Source organism: Typopeltis vanoorti, chromosome 12 (assembly GCF_054136105.1).
Source record: "Typopeltis vanoorti isolate ZY-2024b chromosome 12, IOZ_Tvanoo_1.0, whole genome shotgun sequence".
Lineage (NCBI taxonomy): Eukaryota > Metazoa > Arthropoda > Arachnida > Uropygi > Thelyphonidae > Typopeltis > Typopeltis vanoorti.
Window position 1 is genome coordinate 71,333,711 of NC_143560.1, and position 19,607 is coordinate 71,353,317.

The window sequence follows — 19,607 nt, forward strand, 5'->3', positions numbered from 1 at the left end:
AAACAAAAATAGCAACTCATGACAAATAACGTTCAATTGGATTCGTTGACACAACCAATCACAGCCATAGATTTCTGGGTGCTATTTTCTCGGCACACACACCTTACCCTGCCTTGCCTTCCGGGTGGTTTAAAACCACTAGAACACTAAGAATTGGACCCACCGCACCATCTGTGTGTCTGTTCAAAGGGCTCAAAGGTGTCCATATTTGTGACTGGTGTTACAAATATGGACACCAGGGCTATTAACACAAATATAGTGTAATGTTTACATGTCGAAAAATGTCCTCTTCATGAATCATTAGGTGATGTTGCTCTTCCATGGGTGTGCACCACACACCTAGCACACCCAGAATATACAGCAATCCCTTGATTAATGCGCCCCTGATTAGTGGCTTTTGATACCCAAATTCGATTAGTGCACCTATATACATCTTAAAAATAAATGTTACAGATTGTAAAAATTTTCTATACATTTTTTATGGCTAACTATTTTAAAAAATCACTCACTAGGATGAAATAATTTAGTTACCGATTTGAAATATTTTACAAAGTTATTTTTTAATGCCATACTACACTTATGTCGTCTGCTTTACATAGCATTTTGCTGATCATATCATGTGCAATTGTTTTCCTTACTTTTTTATTTTAAATTATTTTCTTAACCTTTAATCATGAGTAAAAGAATTAGAGAGCAAAAAATAGAAGTGTGAAAATGATTTGAAAAGTAATCTCATTGGAAGTAAAACTTGAAATAAAGAAAAATGAACAAGGCGATTCCAGAGCAGAGATAGGACAAGAACACAAAAATGGGTGAATCAACTGCTGAATACAAAGAGAAAGATAAGGCTGCTTCAAGTTCATCATGCATGCACTCGAAATCAAAGTATTATAATGATTGAATCAGAGAGACTTCTTTTTACATGGATTGAAGATTGTAACCAAAAACGGATTCTGCTAAACACTGGCCTTATTAAATCAAAAGCATCATCTCTTTGTAACCTTGAAAGAAAGGGCTATCAATGATGGAAAAAAAGAAGAATTCCACATTAGTGCTGGGTGATTTGAGCGTTTCAAAAAGAGAAATAGCCTACACTGCAAGAGCAGATAAGGAGATATCCAGAGATTTTGAAGAAAATTGTGTAAGAAGGGGACAGTTGTGATCAACAAATATTTAATGTTGATGAAACCGGCCTTTTTTTTGGAAGCAAATGCCTTCCAAGACTTTTCCGACCAAATCAGAGAAATCTCAGCCTGGTTATAAAGTCGCAAAGTTGAATGAAATTACTGCTAGCAATATACGAGCTGTTTGGAAGCACATTCTTCCACATTGTGCAAATGATTTTAAAGGCTTTTTTAAAGGGAAGATCCTGAAGAATATGAAGAAAATTTAATCACTGACAAACCCAAAGAGGTTACACAGAAACAATTTGAAAATATTTTTTGTACAATCGAAGTTTTTAAGCAGCAATGCTTAGAGGCTGACCCTGATGAAGAGAGAAGCAGTAAAATTTGCAGAAGAGTAGAAGAGGCAATAGGGCCATTACCGTCAGTTGTATGAAAAAAATGAAATAGAACCTGCCAAAGTATGTTTAGTTCAATTCTTTGTTAACCATGCTACTGGCCAGGAAGTATATATACATCCAAGTTACCATGGATGCGAAGTGCCTATTAAAATTGCAATACCATTGATATTACATTGAAATATATGATGGATACAAAGCGTATAAAGATGCATAATATTTGATCCATAATGGCCAGTAAGGTGGTTAAGAAGCAGAATAATAAATTTATATTCTGAATATATTTTATTGTATTTCAGTTTCATGGTTTTCCTTTAACTAGGCCCTAAGACATACCCTAATTATTTTATAAAAAAAATTAAGGGTCAAAAAAGAAATCTGAGGAACGAATTATACATTTTCCCATAGGTTATAATATTCGGTTAGTGCATTTTCGATTAATGCGCCTGATTTAAAGAACACATTAGGCGCACTAATCGAGGAATTGCTGTATACCCCTGGTAGTCAGGTTAACAGATGACCCCTCTCTCACAAGACTAATCACTTTTCCATTAGATGTTCTGTTCTCTTTCCTCTAAGCATGTAAAAATATAAACAGCTACTGGCCAACAACCATACACAGTTCAGTTGCAAACTTACTGAACTACTTCTCATCCTTTTTCATTCTAATACATATATTCTTTGGAACAGTCCTTAATCTTTTCAAGAAATGCATATGTTCTTCTTTCCCATTAATCACTTGTACACATAGCACTATTGTTTTGTACATACATAATAGGTTTGCTATATGTTATGTGAGGTTGATATTATGTGTGTGTGAGCGCTTTACAATGCAAAGAAGCAGATAAATATTTCGTGAAAATTTTATAGATCTATGAAGTATATTTTAATAGGTAGGATAATTATAGAAAGTGAATATAATTCTTGTATAATACAACACAATTAGCACCATTTCTTTTTATTATAGATTTTGGACTTGAAAAATCTAATAAACAATTTTACAGGGAAACAAATGAAGATCTTCCTTGAGAATTTGCTGAAGACTGCTGCGTTTGATCCGTAACACCCAAGATGCTCTCCTGGAATACTTTTTCCAGCTTATTTCACGTTTCCCGAACTTTTTCAATGTTTCTTCCAGTCCTTGCCGTTGAAGGCTTGCCACTTTTAGAGTGATCGTCTAACACTGATCCCCAGTCTTGTGAAATTTCTTGACGAGGTTTGATATTGTGTGCCTATCTAGTCCAACTTTGACACCAAACTTTACCTGTGCTTTTCTAACCTTTTCTGATGATCAAATGTATTCTTCGATGATGAATACCCGCTGCACAGTAGTGTAGGCTGACATTTTTCATATCCTGCAAAATGAAAAGAAAATACAAATGGCTTGATGGGCTATAAGTGTCAGTAAAGTTTTTTCTAATTATACCAGCTAATTGCAGAGAAAATTGGATTTAAACTTGGTAGGTACATTTTGGGCCACCTTGTAGTTGCAAAATTAATCTGTTGGGGATTGGAGAAGCGAAGGAGATAAAACAGCAGTTTCTTTCTTAAAAAACACTAATGATATCAGTGAAACAACAATTAACTGCATGTGAGAATGATAAACACTCAGTAAATACTGGTTAAAGTGAGTATGTTTTTAGAATTACTGGTGATGCAGATAAGGTCATGAGATGTAGCATACTATGCTTGATTCTCAAGTCATTTGTTTTCAAGAAAGGAAACTTTACCACATTCTTCATAGATGGGTTGTTCATTTGCTGTTGAAAATATCTATATCTCACAACTCTGAGATATGGACTCAAAAATTTCCTCCAGGGAAGCTTAGGTCATCTTTCTGACTGTACACAGAGATAATGTCACTGGCTGATAATACAAATCCATAATAATTTATCTGGTTAGAAAGTTTTAATATTAACAATCATATATTTGCTAAGAAGTGCAAGAAGTGACAAACTTGAAACTCTAGATTAATTAAAAGTGCAGAGAATTAAAAAGAGATGATACGACAAGAAATTCAATAAATTTTCAGAATTATGCAGAACAATCAGAAAAGGAATGACACATAAAACCTGATCCTTTAATAACAGAAAAGTAAAATAAACTATTGAAAATAATAAAAACATGAAAGTTCTGAGAACAGCTTTAGCAAGAGGGAAAAAAAAAATTAAATTGTTCTCTAAAAGGGAAAGGATGATAAAATAATCAGAGATAGAAAAGAAATAATATGCAAAATTAAAGAATATTATGAACTTTACTGTGATGAAGAAAGAAATTAGAGACAATCAATTCCAAGAAGAATTGTCGATTTGGTGTGCCAAAAGTTACAAGAGTAGAGGCTTGAGGTGGCATCAAAAACAGTGAAGCAGGGAAGACAGTGATTAATTGATTTGCAAGGCTCTTCACACTTTAAAACAGACACGTTTACAAAAGTAATAAATAACAATATATGCAATCAGAGGAGCAGGCAGGATTTAGACATTATTACAGCATCACTCATCACATACATATTCTTAGGAAAATTATAGTAAAGACAAATTAATACCGGCAGTTCTTGCTTTACATGGTAATGTAGGACCTGCAAAAATGAAAATGCAAGCCAAAACTATGCAGAGCAAAATTAATAATCAATGGGAAAAATTATAATTGTTCTGTGACCTTTAAAATTTTTTTGTTAAAACATTAAAAAACTCTCTTACTGACAGTTATAAATGTATAGGACAATGAAAAAAAAAATAGCAAAACTAATATTTATTTAGTACACTGTAATTAAAAATATCAGAAATGTTGAGAATTAAAGTGTTTCATTTCTTTGTAGGTTTTTTAGAAAGTTGTGTTGCATCCTTGTGAGATGCAACACAAAGGAGATAAGGAGGCACCACAACTACATGCTTTGCTGTTTGTGCATGAACTGAATAACAGATGTGCATCTGTTATTTAGTAATTTGTGGACTGAATAGCTAGAAGAAAAGTTTGTAATTTATGCAATTACTCATAATTAATATACTGTGGTAACTGAAAACTAAACCATGTTGTTAGGAACTGGTGTTATTTAACTAAACTGTAGCTAATGAAATTCATGCATGTTGGAACTGTGCAAAGCGAGGATTGTCAGTATAACAAAACCTCTATTTAGCCATTGTGGACTTTGAAAAACATTTGACTCCTTCAAAAACCTCAAGTATCCTAGAATCACTGTCGAAATAGGGTATAGAAGAAACATACATATATACCTTGAAAACACTACACACACACACACACACACACACACACACACACACAGTATGCTGAAAAAAAAAAAAAAAAGAATTTCGCTACCTGCTTCAGTACACGTGCTATTTCCGGTAATTTATCAAACAGTGTTTATCGAAAACCTATCTTCATTGGCATATACATTCATCAAATGTCTGCTCATAAAAGTCTTTAATTAACAAGCACATAATGTATCCTCCTCTCCCTCAAGCTTACAACAAGAACTTCTCACTATCAAAACATTAATGGAGTTTAATGGTTACAACTCTAATCAAATCCAGCAGATAATTGATTCCTATGTTCCAACATCTCGGGATTCTTCACCAGACCGCAGGGTTCCAATCCCTTATATTTCTGGCATCTTGGAACTGATTGGTAGAATTTTGAAGAAGTTTCATCTCATTCCCACATATTTTCCTTTCAACAAAATTTCTCAACTGTTGCTACAAAAGATAAACTGTCACCTCTATTATTAGCTGGCATTTACCAGATACCTTGTGAATGTAATCTAACATACTTTGGGCAGACAAGCCGTTCTGTGGAAAAAAGAATTAATAAACATCAATATTATATCGAATACATGAAACTTCAAAAGCCTGGCACAACAGAGTATTGATACTAAACACAGTATCCAGTGGGCTGAAGCTCATCTTCTCCATAGAAGCAGGTTTAAATATGAAACCTTTTTGAAGAAAGCTTTCGAAGCCCTTTTACACTGGCCAAATCTGAATCGGAACGATTCTCTCTCTCTCTCTCTCCCCAAAGTTTGGGAGATTCCTATATTATGTAACCATCAAAAATAGTTTCTAATAATTTTTATAATATTATTTATTAATATTAATTTCTAGCATGCAGCAACAATTTTTAATTGGTAAACCACCGACTGCTGTATGTACCTTGTATTCCTGTTAATTTGATTTGCTTCTTTCTACACATTGATGATGTACTGTTATTTTCAGTACAAAATATGTGTACTTTCATTTCATTAAAGTTAATTACTGTGGTTATCCTGTAATTTATTGTTTATAACTCAGCAAAGTCAAACTGCCATCACTAGGGAACACAACCAATATAATATGTGCATGCGAGCACATATATCATTAAATAATAAAGCTGAAGCATGATAACCAAAAAGTGAGCCTGAAGTCCTAAACAGTGCCCTCTAATGGATTAAAATAGGTGTCCTTGGCTGTTGGGCTGAAGTATGGAGAATGAGAGCTCCCCAGATTAGCATTTAAGTTTTTGGGGAGTCTGAAGTTATATGCTGATTTTTGATTGTGCAAGGGGTGGGTCAGCTCCCCCTAACCCCCTGCATTATTCAAGGGTCAACTTATTTACATAAACAATCACACTACCACCTAATGGTTATATAGTTACATATATTTATTCAGGGTACATGTTCTGTTCATGGTATACCTGTTAACATCTGCCTTGAACAACACAACATATTTCCCAAAGATCTAGGAGACAGTCATTCTGAAACAAACATATAACCTGACTCCTCCAAATTAATTTTATGGTTATCCACTCCCTGGAGGAGCACCTTGCTAAAACATTAGTTTCATTTCAGTTACTATTTGAATTGTTTCCACAAGTCAAGTGCTATGCACTTGCCATAGTTATCATTTGTGCTCTTATAATGCTGGTTGGAAAACCAGTGAAATATCATTACTTTCAATAAATTTATTATTTTACTCTTGATGTTGTTTATACTGTGAAGCACTGTTATAAAATAAACAGAATTAAAAATGGACAGCTTTAAAAGATATTGGAGATGAAGCAGAAAAAGAAGCATGAAAAGATTAAAAAACCCCATTAGTAGTATGAAAACTAATCAAGGATAAATGCCATGATATAAAGAAGAGGTTAAAAAAAAGCTTAGCAAAAGACAAGTGCAGTTCAGTTAATAAGATGTAGAACCTCCTTTTGCTGCAGTGACTACAACAATCCTATGGAGCATACTTTCAACAAGCATATGCTAGTGATCAATGGGAATTTTGGACCATTCTTCCTGTACTGTTATGGAGTGGATGTCCCTTGACCACACCAGATGCTCCAATTCATCCCACAGATGTTTAATAGGGTTAATATTAGGGCTCTGTGGAGACCAGTCAAGTGTGGTGATGTTTATGTCCACAAACCACGCACGTACACCAGCAGCCTTATGACATGGTGCATTGACTTGCTGAAAGAGACAATTGACCATTCAATAGAAACACCACAAAGTAAGAAGCATTGCATTGCCCAGAGGGTTCGCATAACTCTCAGAGTTCAATGTATGTAGCACCACAAATAGAGGTCTGAGGCCATACCAGAAAACACAGGATCATAGAATCACATCACCACCACCTCCGAGTTTCATAGTTGGGATCATGCACTCTGGTAATAGATGTTCACCAGACATTAACCATACCGTCCATCTATATAGTAGAGGGTGTAGCATCATTCGTCACTCCATAACACAGCTTTGCAAGCTTTTGCATCTCACCACACATACTCTTTGCACAGTAAAAACAACAGTGCTTGTTCATTCAGGTAATGTGGGGGTTGCATATTGCAGTCCTACCATGGAAACCCATTTTGTGAGCCTTGGTACTGAATGCTTTTATGCAGATTCATGTTCCAGTCGATGCTTGGAACTCTGCATTCAACATGTCGCTGGATGAATGCAATTTTTACATATCTTTCATAGTAGCCTACAGTCACATTAGGTGAGTGTGGTGGGTTATCCACTGCGGTAGCACTTGCAGCTGACTTCTTGTGCTTCCATCTCAGTATGGGGATCACTGATTGTTGACATGGGATGACCCAATTTGCCAAACAGACAGGTCTGCCACATGGCATTCTATCACAATGTCTCTTTCAAACACTCAGTTCCCTTTTCAACCATTTCACCTAATACAGTTGCACTGACTTGGGAGCGTATATTCTCCAATTTATACCAGCTACAACCACGTGACTCATTACATGGCATGATACACCTTGCCCACGAGGATGTTGTCAGGTGATTTCTTTCCAAGCAATGTATATGAAATAAAGTAAATAGTGAGGTTAGGAGAACAAACAGGAACACATGAATAAATACTCAAGAATTAGACTATGGGTAACATATATGGAGTTATGGCTGAAACAAATAAGGCTACAAGTATGGTGTATTATAAGCAATAAAAAAAACCCTCAGTTTATCTCAATCTAAAACCATGCCACCAAGATGGGACTGGTTAACTCAGCTTCAGTTTTGAAAAGCCCTCATAATAAAGGGCTTGCTTTCCCATCTTATACAGGATTCAAGTCCGGGTCTTTCTAACTAAAGGGCATTATTGATTATAGCAGAGCTATAAGGGCTGTACCTCCAAAGAGTAAAGAATGATTTGCAGGGTTTTCAAGAAAAATCTAGAGAATAATAGAAACTCAGAATCAGCAGAAACACGTTCTCTGGAGTGATGAATTATGCTTCATCATCTGGCAATCCAATGAATGAGCTTGGGTTTGGTAGATGCTAACCTGCCTGAACATGTTGCACTAACTGTGAAGTTTAGTGCAACATGAGGGATCATGGTCTGGGGCTATTTTTCATGGTTTGGGCTGGGTCTCCTAGTTCCAGCAATGTAGAATCTTAATGCTGTGCCAGGAGAAAATTCTGTGCTTCCAAATTGACATCATCAGTTTAAGTGATGGCCTATCCTGTATCAACACAATGCTCCCACATACACAAATCAAGGCTTGTGCAGGAATGGTTTGATTAGATGGATGTTGAAGAACTTGAATGCCTCTACAGAGCCCTGATCTCAAATGTTGATTGCAAGCCAGGCTGAATTGCCTGATATCAGTAAATAACCTCACTAATGCTCTTCTTGAAGAGTGAAGAGGAAATTAGTGCAGCAATGTACAGTGGAAAGCCTTCCCAGAAGATTGTTATAGCAGAAAAGAGTATATTATTAAATATTAATTATTAACATTAAAGCAATAAAGATGTTAAATATTAATTCTTAATATTAAAGTGAGATTTGAGATGAGTAGGTGTCTAGATATTTTTGATCAGATGACATATGAGAGTGTGCTGAAAAGTTGTGATAATCACCATGAAGGAACTGATGTAGAATGATGTAACTTGCACATTATTCTACATATTCCCTACAAAGTGTTATACACACAGCTGCATCATTTGCAATTCTCTGAGAAAAAAGACTTTCCCTTGTTGCACAAACCAGTTCTCAGCTGCCCATATGACTTCATCTGTGGTAAATTTTGTTCCTTTCAAGTGTTTCTTTAAATTTGGGAATAAGAAATAGATGGGGTCAGGTCTGACGAATAGAGTGGGTGAAGCAGACATTGAAAGCCCAAATTGTGTACTGTCTGTTGTGTTTCATGAGCAGTGTTAGCAGGTGTGTTTGTCCTACAAAAGCAACATGCATCTGCTCAGTTTCCCCACAATGTTTTCCCTTCAGTTACTTCCATCAATTCCTTCAGATCTGTTGAATAAACTGCTGCTGTAACAGTTTCACCTTTTTGAGGTCCTTGGTAAGGATTACACCATTCCTATCCCAAAAGGCAATGGCAAGAACCTTCCTGCTGACTTTTGGGTTTGGAACTTCTTTGGCCGTGGAAAATCTTGTGCCTCCACTCCACTGACTGTTGTTTAGTCTCTGAGTCAGTGATGAAACCATGTTTCATCAACAGTCACAACATGAGCCAAAAAAATTTGCATCTGATTTCTCAAAATGACCCCAAATCCCTTGAGATGACAGCACACGTTCTCTCTCTTTTGGTTGGCATTCAAACATTTGGAGACCCATTTTGCTGAAAGGTAATGGGCCCCAAATCATTCCCTGCATATCCCCAGCATCTTTGCAATGTTTTTGGCTTGTATCTGTCTATCATCAAGTATCATGGCATGAACTGCATCAATGTTTTTGGGTGTGATTGCTGTGGAAGGTCTTCCTGACCTGGGGACATCCGTCGTCGTCTTAGGATGCCCACCCACCTGGCAACTGATGGATATGCTGGGGTAGAGTCCCGTAAAGTCTGAAACAAATTTTGGTGAATCTTGGTTGCAGAAGCTTCTTGACAGCCTGCACCTCTGTGTGTTCAGATTTCTTCAAAACCTCTGACATATTTTCTTATGTATCCTAAAAGAAAAAGAACAAATTATTACAATTTGATAAAGCATGGGGATTAAAGGATTTTAAGGTATGTTCTTTCTTGTGGTAATATCATTTTTGTTCTAGGTGTTTATCAGAACTTTCAGCTCCCCCCCCCCCCTTGTATGTCCAGTTTGTGGATCTTTAGAACATCATAGATTGTGAGACTAAAGAATGTCTAGAAGTAAATGTTTTTTCAAATCTTTGAATCAGCTGATAATGTCATTAAGAAAATTGCTGGGTGATATTGTGGACATTCCAGGTGGGATGAGCAGGCATCTTGATATTTTTGTTTAGATTCAACCTTGTAGAGTATTATTATCATTATTATTACATGACACCTTAGGGAGTCCAAAGACTCATCGAGGGAGGGCATCTACTCTACAACTCCCCGTTTCCACCACTTAAATCCACTGACTACAACTACTTTTCATCATCTATACCAATGGCATCTACCAACGACCACACCACTAGTATTTTCACAAACATCCATGTTCACGGCAGGATTTGAACCTGCAGCTTTTTGGCTGGAGACCGGATACACTAACCAGGCATTTCAAACAAAAAAAAAAAACTAAATGATGAAAGTCACTTAACAATACCAATTTTCAAAAAAAAAAAAAAATTATGAAGGAATAAAACTGCTTTACACAATATTAAAATTATGCAAAAAAATAATTGAAAATATAATAAATAATCTGTCTTATCTGATGAGCTACAAGAATTAAAAAAAAAACCAGATCAACAATTATCATCCTGACTATGGCAGTACTAAATTATTAAGTTTACCTCACTTTTCCTCCAAAGTTTTGGTCTTCTAGGACACTTCTGACTGAATGAATCCACCTAGACTTTTGTGGATTCATTCAGTCACCTAGACGTGTACCAAAAATTTACAAATCAAGTTGCTGACGTGCCGGGCAGTTTTTAATAGGAGAAAAATTGATAGAAAATTAATTAATTTATTTATAACATATATATATAATATTTTATAAATAATTATTTATAATTTTATAAATAATTATTTATTTAATTTATATACAAATTTATAATATTATTCAGTGTAAAACTGATTATTTTATTATTAAATTGATTTTAATGTTGTTGGTTTAAAAAAAAAAAAAGATAGTGAGAAAAATATTTATTCATTGTAACTCACCATAGAAGTCAGCTGAGCAGGGGAAGCAACAGAAAGATGTCAACTTGTCGGCGAAATGCTTACCATATTTACTCGAATATAACTTGCCCTCACATATAACTCGCACCTCTGATTTTACTTTACGAAAAAAGACATTAAAAAGTTTTGCATATACCTCGCACACGAAAAATGTTTAAACATGTTCATGTCGAGGCGATAGTAAGATAGCAACTCGTTCCCTGCGGTAACAACACGCCCTCCACAACAGCCATTATACTGAAGATGCAAGAAAAACAAGTAGTTTTATTGTATCCCTGAATAAGGTACAGAGGCTTTTGCAGTCTGTGTAATATATTTCTCAACAAATAGTGCAATTAGAGACAGCTGGAATAAAAACAGTGCTGACTAATGAATCACATGTCTGCTCTCACAGAAACTATGCTGTATAGACTCAAGTAAAACCATATGTTGCACCGAAACACAGTATCTAACTAAAAACTATTGTCCAATTTTTCAATTACATGGAATAAGTGTTTGTTTTATTGCAATTGAAATTCTCGATGTCACTATGACAGATCACAATGGCTAACTTCAAATAAAATTCTACCACGAATTGAAACATGACATATAATGCATACATGAGTTTGTCTGCCAGCTCAATAAAAAAAGAGCAGTAATAAAATTCAACTAAGGGTTGAAACTTTGTGTGCGCTGAGCTCGCCGATAATGAGAAGTTTCGTCGGAACGATAAACGACACCCCGTCATGAATGCGTTAAAACTAAGAAATATATAGTGAACATTGTTATGACAATTTCAGATGTTATGGAATTCGGTTGAAGAGAATTATCATTTCAACTCAACAACTGTCGGCTTGCCTTTGTTTTTAGGTTGCGTGATCTTTTGTTAATACCGTGCAATCATATGCACATTTTGTAGCTGCTCTCTCGTGTAAAACAAAATTTAACTTGTACTATTGTAATAATTAAAAAAAAAGTTGAATAATTTATAAGCATATATAAGGATATCACCAGTAAATCGTTGATGTGCCAGCAAAATTCTCGGGTGCCATAGGTTCGCCACCTATGCCCTAGACCTACCTGGGGTATACCAGGTCCCTTGCAGCTGTAAACTGTCCTACTTTGACCAAACAGGCAGGACAGCAAATGTCAGGATTTCGGAACACAAAGACTACATCCAGTTTCATCAGTACAGCCACTCTGCGCTTGCAGACCATGCTCTGGATACCCGCCACAGAATATGTTGGAAGAAAGCCACGTTAATACACCATAGCAAATTTAAATATGAAAGATTGTTTATGGAATCAGCCTCAACTCTAAAAACTTTCCAAACCTCAACAAATTTGGGTGCATGAGACTGCCCCAAATTTGGGAAGCTTGTATCTTGAGAACTTCAGCCAAACAGCCAAGACAACCCAATATAGCCACTATGGGCACAGACTCTAGGAACAACAGTAGTTTTCTCTCTTCTGCTTCATTTGCTTTTTGTAATGCCTGCATGTGTCATTATTGTATGTTCCCATGAAGATGGCAATGTGAAATTGCCAAAATATAGGAGGTATTTATGTGTTGAGGCTTTCAACCAAACTCAAACACATGCATAACATCTTCCTTTCCAATGGCTACAGTGACTACAGAATTAAAAAAATAATCAAGTCCTTCCCCATTCCCCGACCATCTCTTCAGAAGGACTTCAGAAATGTGATCACCATACTTTACATCTGTGGTACATCAGAAAAAATTGCCACATCATTAAAAAAGTACATCCTCCATACAGCTTTTAAGCCCTATCGTAAACTTGCTACCCTTATCTGTTCCACCAAAGACCAGCTCCCTCCTCTCTCAGTGCCTGGAGTATATATAGAGTATCTTGTGCCTGTAAACTGGCTTACTTTGGACAGACAGCAGATCAGCAACCATCCAGTTAGAAGAACACAAGTCATACATCAGCAATCGTGATTGACCTTAATGACAATTAAGGTCAATCTGGCCTTGCAGACCATGTTTTGGATACAACCCACAGGATCTCCTGGAAAAAAACCACCATGCTTCACCATAGTAAATTCAAAAAAGAAAGACTATTCTTTGAATCTGCATTTGCACTCAGGAATCAACCAAATTTAAACAAAGTCGCATTAAACTTCACAAAATTTGAAAAACATTAATTATCAGAGATCCCTCTTTACATCCTAGACTACCTGCAAATGCCCATAGAGGGCGCACCACCTAGACAGGACTTTAGTTTCACTCACTATTGTATTATATTTGTGTGTGTGTTGTTACAAAAAGTTTTTTTGTAATCCCTGAAGATGTCTCTGTGATGGAGAAGAAATATTGGAAGTATTAAAATTGGTTTTAATCCTTTCTCAGTGCTGATAATATTCTATTAAACCTCCAAAATGAATAGGAGATATTTATTAGTTTCTTTTAATTAATATTCCAGTATACGTTGTAAATTCCTTAAATAATTTAATAGTCATGTTTTACCAATGTATAAGCCTATCTACAAGAAATGCATGGGACATTGTTACCAATCATTATTTTCTTGCGTTTTTATCCTAACTGGACTTAAGTTGTCTGATATCATTAGTAATACTTCCCCTTTGCTCCTATCTGTTCTGTCATTTCTAAAAATAGTATATCCATCAATCACAGTTACCATATCTGATTCTGATAGCCAGGCTTTACTAATTACCAAGTTCAGTACTTTCCTGCCTCTTCTTGTTCTGTTCCTCTTTCTTATCCTAACTTCTGTTAAACATTTTTCTGCTTTTTTGCAATTCTCTGGTTGATTTTGTAATAATTTCTTTTAAATCAGCAATCTTTCAGGAGCTTCCTAACAGCATGTTTTTTTCACCAGATAGCCTCGAACTCAAATTTAAGCTTGCATTTGTTCCTGTCAACAGACGGAACTGAAGACAACATTTTGTTTCAAGAAGAAAGTTGCGTTTTTCTTCTAAATAGTACTTTTCATGATAATATGTGTATTACAGAAGAAAACTACATTATTCAGACAAAGAAGAAACAGGATTCATGCAATGAAGATTTGTTTAGAGGGCAGTAAAGCCAACAATTTCCTTTAAGTGTTTTCTCTTAATGGATAACTTTCCGAAGCAGAGCAATTTTTCTGATAATTGTTTACATTGAAGTCTATGTTAGGACAAGATTCTTGATTGGGAAAGAATGTAGACTTTGAATTAGTGAGATAGTTCTTATATTGGGAAACTGAGTGAACCGAATATATTGGATGTTTATAGCTGTTAGTCTTAGAAAGGAATTTGTTTTCTTTGTTGTATTTTTTTTTATTCTTGAAATTAAGTGTGTGTGAGAGAGAGAATCTCTTATGGAATCTTTTTAAATGAATTTTATGTAAATAATTATATTTGAATAGTTATTTAATAAAATAATGTTTTTTATTTTGTAATATTTCTCGTCTTATTTATAAGACTAAGATAAGTGAATGCAACATATGCAATTTTAATTAGTTTGGGGAAACTAGAATTGTTTTCAAAGTAGATGAATATATTGTAAAAAAAGAACGAAAGAAAGAATCCAGAAATACTTAAATAATACTCATGGTACAATCAATACCATGAGTATTATTTTGTATTCAATGCAATGAGAATTCAACAAGCAGCACTATCTCCATAAAGGAAATAAGAATATGCCATCAGACCTGTTGAAGTGAGGACAATTTGTGTACTAATGCTTCACAGAATTTTTGTATTGTACCACCAGATATGCTTAGAAGAGATAATGTGTTCAGCAAGGCCAGATTGTTTAGGATCATGCTACTTAATGTATATTTAATATTCCTCATTCTGAACAAAGGCAGATCTTCCAGATTGTCCAAAATAATACAGGCCACAAGAGCAAGGAATCTAACAGATGCCTGAAAGGTAAGTCTTTAAGTGAAGAAAAAAAAGTAAACATTTTCTGGATATGATGAAATGTTAAATAGATGTTTGGCACCTTGAGAATTTTAGCAATACATTCTGATCTTCCGTTAACATATAGATGCGAAATGTAATTTCTTCTTGAACAGAAGAAGAAGCAGTAATCCTATAACTGTGGAATGCTTTGTTGATAAAGGTCTCACTGAAACCATAAGCCAAGAATGTTGATTTAATGCATTGTAACTATCAAAGAAGTAAATTATCTGTAAAACAAAGCACAAGCACGATGTATTAAGGTTTAATAGTCCCACTCTTCTAGTTAGTATTATAGAGAAACAATGCATGGATGTGATGTCCTGGAGTTTTTTTTCCAGAATGCAAAAAGTGAAGACTTCCTTCCATTCAGTTAATTAAGAATGTGCAAATCCAAAAATGCTTAAATGATTTTTTTCTTTTCTAAAATGAACTGTATTTTAGGGTGAACTGCATATATTTTGGACACAAAGTTTTTGCAGGACAGAAGAACCATTCCAAACAGCAAAGATGTCAATCACCATACATCTGTACCATAACAAATGCATTATAACAATATTACTCAGAAAACATTCACAGTATTCTATAAAATAATCAGGGATGAGAGAGAGCACTCTCCACTGAGGTATCTTCAATTTGTTGGTACAGTTTATTCTGTATTGTACAATATCCAGAATAAACTGCATCACTAGTACAATATCCAGAATGAATTATAGAATCAAAAAAGTTTAATAACAACAGAAGGAAAGATCTAGTTTGAGTAACTTAATGGTATCTTTTAAAGATAAGTTGATGAGTAAGACCATCCAAATTGATCTTAATGTTGGACAGGCCCACACAAGGATTGACAATTTTGTTCTTAAAGTCCAGAGTATTCTTAATAAGAGGTACTAAATTTTTCCTATGAAAACAGAGCAAAAGTAGCAGATCTTGGATAGTTTCTATGTGGCACAACTAATACCATCAACAGGTCTAAAGGGAATACCAGACTTGTGGATCTTGGGGAGACATATGACCTAGGCATTCATATTATTATTATTACGTGACACCTCCAGGGAGTCCAAAAACTCATCGAGGGAGGACACCTACTCTACAACTCTGTCTCAATCCACCAACTAGTAATTTCTAGTAATTTCACAGACAATCACAAACATCTATACCCATGGCGGGATTCAAACCCGCAGCCTTTTGGTTGGAGAGCAGATGCACTAACCACACCAGCCTTTGTTTTGATTTCTTTAATTCATCATCATTCTGACCAGAAACATTATCAATAAGATAACTGAAAGAGAAGGGAAGCACCAAAGGAGAAGGGAAGAAATCCCTTCTCATTTGGTAAAGAAATCTTTCGGTAATATTTCTTCTGTCCAGTACTACAGCAGTCTTACCTTTAACTTTATGATCATAAATAGTTATGCTTTAAGGACTTAAGGGATTTCAGTTAAGGACGTGTGTAAGGTTAGGTGGTGGTATTCAGAGCAAATCCTGTTAGATGTCTCAAAAGCAAGAATATGTAAGCCTCTGTCTATCAAAAGACCATTAGTAGAATGTTTCCTGGAGAAACAGCATAGCATAGTCACGAGTCTTAGATAACAGAAAATGAGTTAGATTGTCCTAAGATAAGCCACGAGGGCAATGGATTTGGAGGAATCCATATCCATTGCCCTTTCTGAAATTAAGAAATGGTACATAGATGTTCACTAATTTAATTTAATGAGAATACAGGTGTGAAAAATAGGTGTCCAAGATGGATTAAAAATAAAGCGACTGATCAAAATTAAGACCACACATATGAGAGTTTGAAGAAAATTTATAGGAGCAAACAAACTGCATCAATGGCAAATTCATATTCAAAATGAAGAAATTAGAAACTTGATATTGTTAGCATTCAGGAATATGTGAGTAGAGTTAATCTAATGTGGTATGGACACTTAAACAGAATGGGAGAAGAAAGGTTAGCAAAACAGGAGTCCAAGAAATTGGTAGAAAAAATACCTATAGGAAGACCAAGATCAAAGTGGATTGATGTAATTATAAGTGCCATAAAATACCAAAATATAAGATCAGACTATATTGGAATGAAGACTTATTGCAGACAAAAAGTTAGTAATAATGTAAATTTATGAATGGGATACTGTCATGGTATCTTGTACACACCCTGTCTTCCAACTGATTTTACATCAAAATATCGTTCTCTGTACTACCTCCGATTTTAAGAACTGAGATATATATTGCTGTGCATAATGTTCTGTCATTTAACTATAGCATTTTGAACATTTTTTCTATTGGCACTTTGTTGTACACTTTTTCCAGATCTACAAACTTTAAATTAGATCTTTGTTATATTCCCATAATTTTTCTTGAACATTTATTAATATTTCTTTTATTGAAAATCTGATCATAATCCCTATTTGGCCTGGAATTCAGTTTATCCTTCCCCAAGTATTATGGATTATGCAACAAGTGAACATTTCTATTTGAATATCACTTACACCAGATGCTTTCTCATTTGAGATTTATAGTATTTTACCCCCCCCCCCCCAAGCACTGCAACTTCTAATTGCATTCCTCTTGAATATTTTTTGATTGCTCTGTCCCATTCATATCACAGTCAAACTCTTTACAGCAAGGATGACAGGAATAGTTGCTTGCACTGGAGTCTGTTATAAGTGAATTTCGTTTAGCACAGAATTTACTTATGAAACTTTGGGAGACTTAGGGGGGGTGCTTAAGGTTCAAAGCTGTATAACTGAGAGGAGACCTCCACATAGACTTTAAAGGAACGTGGAGAACCGACCAGGGCTTCTGATCTAATGTCCAATCCTCACCTTCTCGTGGTGCACCCTGTTAGGTATCTACCTGGATACTGAATGAACGAGGATGGGCTGGCAATTTGGGATTTAGCCGACCAAATTGTATTCTTATTGGCTTAAACCACAATATTAAATTACGATACAACATGATAGAATTTCATTCTGGCTGAGGTGTCGCCCAGTTAAATAAGGCCCCCATTTTTTCGCCAGGGAACCAGGGCAAACAGTGAAAGTCAGCTACTGAAACAAATCCTAAAACACACCCCAACTCAATATCACCAGAACTGAAGATCGGTGCTATCAACATAAGAAGCCTGAATGGAGCTGGCTGAGGAATTAGATAAGTACCAGATTGACATAATAGGGGTGACTGAAACAAAAACGACCAAAACTGGTGAGCTCCTTCTGAGCAATAAATACAAAATGTTATATTCGGGCAATGACAATCAAGGAAAAGAAAGAGTAGCCATAGTATTCAACACTAATACGAGGCTAATCTTCTTGCATGGCAGGCAATTTCAAGTAGAGTGATTTGGGCAAATATCAGAATTGGGAATTGGACAATGAGACTTATTTGTGCCTATGGTCCCACAGAAGGTTCTCCTAAGGTAGAAGTGGAGGAATTTTTTGAGGCTTTAGAGAAAGCAACTGACACAATGAAAAGTTGGTCCTTGTTGGGGATCTAAATAGCAGAGCAGGAAATGATTGTCAGACATATAAAAATATTTTGGAAAAATTTGGAGAAAAGAGCAAAGCTAATAATAATGGCAATTACTTGTTGGATTTCTGCTCAGGACATTGACTGGTTATTACTAACACCATGTACCAACAAAAAAATGTGCACAAATTCACATGAAGAGAAGAGGCTAGGAATAAGAAAAGTCTCATTGACTATGTTATTGTTGATAGTGATGTTTTCTCCCTGGTGCAGGACACCAGAGTGTACAGAGGATTTGAAATTGGAAGTGATCACTATTTAGTCTTGAGCAGGATAAAATTGAATTTCGTTTTGAAAAGAATAACATGTAAGAAAGTTTTAAAGTGTATAAAAGTTGAGCAGCTCTCAGATGTGAACTGTAGACGTTTGTAAAATATACAAACATTATTCAAGAAAAAATGAAAGAGTTTGAGAACAGGAATCGAACCTTGGAGATTCAATGGCAAGCTCTGAAGAAAACATTGATTGATTCTGCCAGAGAGGCATGTGGTGAGGTTGTCTGCAAGGATAGAAAAATCAGAACTCCCTGGTGGACACAGGAAGTTAAAGAGGCAGTAAAGGAAAAGAAGAAAGCATATCAAAGGTTCCTGGTGAATAAGTCAGCTTGTGCTCTTAGAGAATACAGAGACAAATGTAAGAAAGCTAAACACTATGTAAAACTAGCTAAACAAAAGTCATGGGAAGACTTTGGTAAGAACATAGAAAATAAATATCAAGAAGGTGGCAAGATATTCTGGAGGTTGTTGAAGAAGCTCAGAAATGGAGGAAAGAGTGCTGTAAAAGGAATTAGAGATGATAAAGGTGATATGAAAACTAGAGAAAAAAGATATCCTTGAAGTATGTAGTAATTACTTCAAAAAATTGCTAATTGAAACAAGCAGTGATGACAGCACAGTGATAAAAACCACTGACCAGGCATGCAGTCAGGAATACATATCCATACTTGAAGTAGAAAAAGCCATCAAAGGCTGGAAATGTGGAAAGGCAGCTGCTGTAGATTATATTAGACCAGAAATACTCAAGTATGGAGGTATAAATGTTTTACAGTGGCTACACTGCATAGTTCAGAGGGCCTG

The 19,607-nt window shown here is 35.4% G+C and overlaps 1 protein-coding gene across 4 annotated transcripts in view; it reads right to left on the reverse strand.

Annotated features, from left to right (window-relative positions):
* LOC150100874 (NAD-dependent protein deacylase sirtuin-5, mitochondrial-like) overlaps positions 1-19,607 on the reverse strand; it is a 160,428-nt gene that overhangs the window by 44,595 nt on the left and 96,226 nt on the right. The gene's annotated exons all lie outside the window — the stretch shown is intronic.